Here is a 7,758-nt window from a genome sequence, read left to right on the forward strand (position 1 = left end):
GATTGGACGGCGGCGGCGACGTGAGTTGTGCGCGCGTTGTATTGGTTATATTGCTTTATTACCCTGCTGTACGGGCTGAGTTATGGCTGACTTATGGCAATGCGGTACCGATGATGATGCCGGTAATGAAGAAGATGCCAGACGGTCTGATGTCTGGAGTGGACCAGGTCGCCGGAGATTTGTCCTCAGCCCAATCCCAACTGACCAACCAAACGACAAAGAAGCTGACCAAACACGAGCACAAAATTATGCAATTTTAACGCGCCAAAGAAAGCCCGCAATACTGGAGAAGAAGAAAAAAAATCAATTTACCATTTTTGAGCCTCGCGCGTACGTGAGATTTATGGTCCGAGGCTCGAACCGGCGACGGCCGGCGTGCCCACAAAAATGTGTAATTTATTCTCGTGCGAATACCTTACCATTTCTCCGCGCCGCGATGGTTGACCGATTGAGCGATACCGGTTGATGATTGTGATGATCTGTTCCCCCAGCTCCCCTGGCCAAGAGTGGGAAAAAAGGCAGAGGTGGGCCGGGTTTTATGGACGCGCAATCCTGTGTTATTATGCGAAATTGGATTTTTTTTCTCTCGCTTGCGACTTCAACGGGTGACGGAAGGCAAGTGTGCTAAAATGTGACACTTTGTAGCCTTGATCCGGGGGTTGTCTGGTTGGGTCCAATATAGGGGCTGGGGGGTCGTAAAAAAATGAATTTTTGGCAACACTGCGGGGTGGGTCCAACAGAAAGGGGAGCGCCCTGCCTTTCAGTCGAAGTAGGTCGTGGGTTTTGGATTTTGATTGAGAAGATTTTAGGCTAGTGGAACGAAGCAGGCTATGAGAAATTGAAGATACTAAAATAAGATACAAATTAAAAGAACTAAAATACAATTTCTACAAAAGGTCAAGGCTAAGGTAAGGAATTGTATCAGAATGTTCTAGAACAAATCTACCGATATGCAGTTACTACCAAACCACGCTGTTTAGAAAATCGAATTGCTTATACATTTATAATGGAATGATGACACCCTTTCGTTCCACGTGTTTGAAATATCGCCGCAAAAGGGTTGTGAATTCTGCAGGTGTCCTTTTGTCCATCCAAATGCATTGTTATGAGAAGTGGAAGTATTCTTTAATAATTCAAATATTTGAAAAATAAAAAAATTACAAAAATTACAAAAACTACAAAAATTATAAAATTGACAAAAAATACAAAAATTACAAAAATTACAAAAATTACAAAAATTACAAAAATTACAAAAATTACAAAAATTACAAAAATTACAAAAATTACAAAAATTACAAAAACTACAAAAATTATAAAATTGACAAAAAATACAAAAATTACAAAAATTACAAAAATTACAAAAATTACAAAAATTACAAAAATTACAAAAATTACAAAAATTACAAAAATTACAAAAATTACAAAAATTACAAAAATTACAAAAATTACAAAAATTACAAAAATTACAAAAATTACAAAAATTACAAAAATTACAAAAATTACAAAAATTACAAAAATTACAAAAATTACAAAAATTACAAAAATTACAAAAATTACAAAAATTACAAAAATTACAAAAATTACAAAAATTACAAAAACTACAAAAATTATAAAATTGACAAAAAATACAAAAATTACAAAAATTACAAAAATTACAAAAATTACAAAAATTACAAAAATTACAAAAATTACAAAAATTACAAAAATTACAAAAATTACAAAAATTAGAAAAATTAGAAAAATTAGAAAAATTAGAAAAATTAGAAAAATTAGAAAAATTAGAAAAATTACAAAAATTACAAAAATTACAAAAATTACAAAAATTACAAAAATTACAAAAATTACAAAAATTACAAAAATTACAAAAATTACAAAAAATACAAAAATTACAAAAATTACAAAAATTACAAAAATTACAAAAATTACAAAAATTACAAAAATTACAAAAATTACAAAAATTACAAAAATTACAAAAATTACAAAAATTACAAAAATTACAAAAATTACAAAAATTACAAAACTTACAAAAATTACAAAAATTACAAAAATTACAAAAATTACAAAAATAACAAAAATTACAAAAATTACAAAAATTACAAAAAATACAAAAATTACAAAAATTACAAAAATTACAAAAATTACAAAAATTACAAAAATTACAAAAATTACAAAAATTACAAAAATTACAAAAATTACAAAAATTACAAAAATTACAAAAATTACAAAAATTACAAAAATTACAAAAATTACAAAAATTACAAAAATTACAAAAATTACAAAAATTACAAAAATTACAAAAATTACAAAAATTACAAAAATTACAAAAATTACAAAAATTACAAAAATTACAAAAATTACAAAAATTACAAAAATTACAAAAATTACAAAAATTACAAAAATTACAAAAATTACAAAAATTACAAAAATTACAAAAATTACAAAAATTACAAAAATTACAAAAATTACAAAAATTACAAAAATTACAAAAATTACAAAAATTACAAAAATTACAAAAATTACAAAAATTACAAAAATTACAAAAATTACAAAAATTACAAAAATTACAAAAATTACAAAAATTACAAAAATTACAAAAATTACAAAAATTAGAAAAATTAGAAAAATTAGAAAAATTACAAAAATTACAAAAATTACAAAAATTACAAAAATTACAAAAATTACAAAAATTACAAAAATTACAAAAATTACAAAAATTACAAAAATTACAAAAATTACAAAAATTACAAAAATTACAAAAATTACAAAAATTACAAAAATTACAAAAATTACAAAAATTACAAAAATTACAAAAATTACAAAACTTACAAAAATTACAAAAATTACAAAAATTACAATAATAACAAAAATTACAAAAATTACAAAAATTACAAAAACTACAAAAATTATAAAATTGACAAAAAATACAAAAATTACAAAAATTACAAAAATTACAAAAATTACAAAAATTACAAAAATTACAAAAATTACAAAAATTACAAAAATTACAAAAATTACAAAAATTACAAAAATTACAAAAATTACAAAAATTACAAAAATTACAAAAATTACAAAAATTACAAAAATTACAAAAATTACAAAAATTACAAAAATTACAATAATTACAAAAATTACAAAAATTACAAAAATTACAAAAATTACAAAAATTACAAAAATTACAAAAATTACAAAAATTACAAAAATTACAAAAATTACAAAAATTACAAAAATTACAAAAATTACAAAAATTACAAAAACTACAAAAATTATAAAATTGACAAAAAATACAAAAATTACAAAAATTACAAAAATTACAAAAATTACAAAAAATACAAAAATTACAAAAATTACAAAAATTACAAAAATTACAAAAATTACAAAAATTACAAAAATTACAAAAATTACAAAAATTACAAAAATTACAAAAATTACAAAAATTACAAAAATTACAAAAATTACAAAAACTACAAAAATTATAAAATTGACAAAAAATACAAAAATTACAAAAATTACAAAAATTACAAAAATTACAAAAATTACAAAAATTACAAAAATTACAAAAATTACAAAAATTACAAAAATACAAAAATTACAAAAATTACAAAAATTACAAAAATTACAAAAATTACAAAAATTACAAAAATTACAAAAATTACAAAAATTACAAAAATTACAAAAATTACAAAAATTACAAAAATTACAAAAATTACAAAAATTACAAAAATTACAAAAATTACAAAAATTACAAAAATTACAAAAATTACAAAAATTACAAAAATTACAAAAATTACAAAAATTACAAAAATTACAAAAATTACAAAAATTACAAAAATTACAAAAATTACAAAAATTACAAAAATTACAAAAATTACAAAAATTACAAAAATTACAAAAATTACAAAAATTAGAAAAATTAGAAAAATTAGAAAAATTAGAAAAATTAGAAAAATTAGAAAAATTAGAAAAATTAGAAAAATTAGAAAAATTAGAAAAATTACAAAAATTACAAAAATTACAAAAATTACAAAAATTACAAAAAATACAAAAATTACAAAAATTACAAAAATTACAAAAATAACAAAAATTACAAAAATTACAAAAATTACAAAAATTACAAAAATTACAAAAATTACAAAAATTACAAAAATTACAAAAATTACAAAACTTACAAAAATTACAAAAATTACAAAAATTACAAAAATTACAAAAATTACAAAAATTACAAAAATTACAAAAAATACAAAAATTACAAAAATTACAAAAATTACAAAAATTACAAAAATTACAAAAATTACAAAAATTACAAAAATTACAAAAATTACAAAAATTACAAAAATTACAAAAATTACAAAATTACAAAAATTACAAAAATTACAAAAATTACAAAAATTACAAAAATTACAAAAATTACAAAAATTACAAAAATTACAAAAATTACAAAAATTACAAAAATTACAAAAATTACAAAAATTACAAAAATTACAAAAATTACAAAAATAACAAAAATTACAAAAATTACAAAAATTACAAAAATTACAAAAATTACAAAAATTACAAAAATTACAAAAATTACAAAAATTACAAAAATTACAAAAATTACAAAAATTACAAAAATTACAAAAATTACAAAAATTACAAAAATTACAAAAATTACAAAAATTACAAAAATTACAAAAATTACAAAAATTACAAAAATTACAAAAATTACAAAAAAAACAAAAATTACAAAAATTACAAAAAATAACAAAAATTACAAAAATTACAAAAATTACAAAAATTACAAAAATTACAAAAATTACAAAAATTACAAAAATTACAAAAATTACAAAAATTACAAAAATTACAAAAATTACAAAAATTACAAAAATTACAAAAATTACAAAAATTACAAAAATTACAAAAATTACAAAAATTACAAAAATTACAAAAATTACAAAAATTACAAAAATTACAAAAATTACAAAAATTACAAAAATTACAAAAATTACAAAAATTACAAAAATTACAAAAATTACAAAAATTACAAAAATTACAAAAATTACAAAAATTACAAAAATTACAAAAATTACAAAAATTACAAAAATTACAAAAATTACAAAAATTACAAAAATTACAAAAATTACAAAAATTACAAAAATTACAAAAATTACAAAAATTACAAAAATTACAAAAATTACAAAAATTACAAAAATTACAAAAATTACAAAAATTACAAAAATTACAAAAATTACAAAAATTACAAAAATTACAAAAAATTACAAAAATTACAAAATTACAAAAATTACAAAAATTACAAAAATTACAAAAATTACAAAAATTACAAAAATTACAAAAATTACAAAAATTACAAAAATTACAAAAATTACAAAAATTACAAAAATTACAAAAATTACAAAAATTACAAAAATTACAAAAATTACAAAAATTACAAAAATTACAAAAATTACAAAAATTACAAAAATTACAAAAATTACAAAAATTACAAAAATTACAAAAATTACAAAAATTACAAAAATTACAAAAATTACAAAAATTACAAAAATTACAAAAATTACAAAAATTACAAAAATTACAAAAATTACAAAAATTACAAAAATTACAAAAATTACAAAAATTACAAAAATTACAAAAAATACAAAAATTACAAAAAATTACAAAAATTACAAAAATTACAAAAATTACAAAAATTACAAAAATTACAAAAATTACAAAAATTACAAAAATTACAAAAATTACAAAAATTACAAAAATTACAAAAATTACAAAAATTACAAAAATTACAAAAATTACAAAAATTACAAAAATTACAAAAATTACAAAAATTACAAAAATTACAAAAATTACAAAAATTACAAAAATTACAAAATTACAAAAATTACAAAAATTACAAAAATTACAAAAATTACAAAAATTACAAAAATTACAAAAATTACAAAAATTACAAAAATTACAAAAATTACAAAAATTACAAAAATTACAAAAATTACAAAAATTACAAAAATTACAAAAATTACAAAAATTACAAAAATTACAAAAATTACAAAAATTACAAAAATTACAAAAATTACAAAAATTACAAAAATTACAAAAATTACAAAAATTACAAAAATTACAAAAATTACAAAAATTACAAAAATTACAAAAATTACAAAAATTACAAAAATTACAAAAATTACAAAAATTACAAAAATTACAAAAATTACAAAAATTACAAAAATTACAAAAATTACAAAAATTACAAAAATTACAAAAATTACAAAAATTACAAAAATTACAAAAATTACAAAAATTACAAAAATTACAAAAATTACAAAAATTACAAAAATTACAAAAATTACAAAAATTACAAAAATTACAAAAATTACAAAAAATACAATAATTACAATAATTACAATAATTACAAAAATTACAAAAATTACAAAAATTACAAAAATTACAAAAATTACAAAAAATACAAAAATTACAAAAATTACAAAAATTACAAAAATTACAAAAATTACAAAAATTACAAAAATTACAAAAATTACAAAAATTACAAAAATTACAAAAATTAGAAAAATTAGAAAAATTAGAAAAATTACAAAAATTACAAAAATTACAAAAATTACAAAAATTACAAAAATTACAAAAATTACAAAAATTACAAAAATTACAAAAATTACAAAAATTACAAAAATTACAAAAATTACAAAAATTACAAAAATTACAAAAATTACAAAAATTACAAAAATTACAAAAATTACAAAAATTACAAAAATTACAAAAATTACAAAAATTACAAAAATAACAAAAATTACAAAAATTACATAAATTACAAAAATTACAAAATTTTCAAATGGAGCAAAAACACATTGTTTATTGAGCTTTCACGAAATGGTTCACCAATTTGCATTTACATCAGCTGTAGTCGGTGTTGATTGGACTGCAGCTCCTTTTTCTCCTCCTCCAACATAAACATCGCGCAACAAAATCAGCATAAACGAGAAACATTGTTGCAAACTAGACTAGTGCCAAGAACCGCCTGCTGTGACGAGCAACAATCCGTCGTCACGTGCTCTTGGACAACATTCCACGGGCGCTGGCTAACTAGATCCCGGTGCAAAATTTGTCTAGTTGAGTTGTCTTAAAAAAAGTGATAAATTTTAAAATGTTTTTAAAAATCACTTTTGTTCAAGAAATAATCTGGCACGCGTCTGGAATCACATTTATACATTAAATTCAAATTCAAGTCCTCCTTCACATAGTCGTGACATCTTTTGCTAAAGTGACTCATCATAAGCAATTTCAGCAAAAAAAGCTCATCATTTGCTTCTCGCAGTGATATTGATTTGCGTAACAGAAAGTACAACACACTCCATATTTGAAACCACGCAAACGACAATCGATTTCACTTCATTACACACATTCCACACAGCTTTAGTAAGAGTGCGAGATAAAAAATACAACGAGATCCTAAAAGCAACTGTGGGACGATGACAAGAAAAATTTTCAGCTTAATTAGACTGTGGCGCGTGCGTCGATCGTGATGAGCATCGAACTCGTCTAGACGCACTGGCTGTCACCACCAACGCCAACGTGCTGCTGCAGACGACTGCCAACGGTGACATTTGGTTGCAAAATGTCAAATTTAATTAAAAAAGGTTTGTTGAATTTCTCGCGGGCTCGCGTGCCTTTAAGCAAAACCAATGGGTTAGATCAAATAAACAACAATGTATATATTTTTGGATTCAGGTTTTAAGATTTTCAGATTTTTAAATTTTT

This window comes from Culex pipiens, chromosome 3 (genome assembly GCF_016801865.2).
Source record: "Culex pipiens pallens isolate TS chromosome 3, TS_CPP_V2, whole genome shotgun sequence".
NCBI lineage: Eukaryota > Metazoa > Arthropoda > Insecta > Diptera > Culicidae > Culex > Culex pipiens.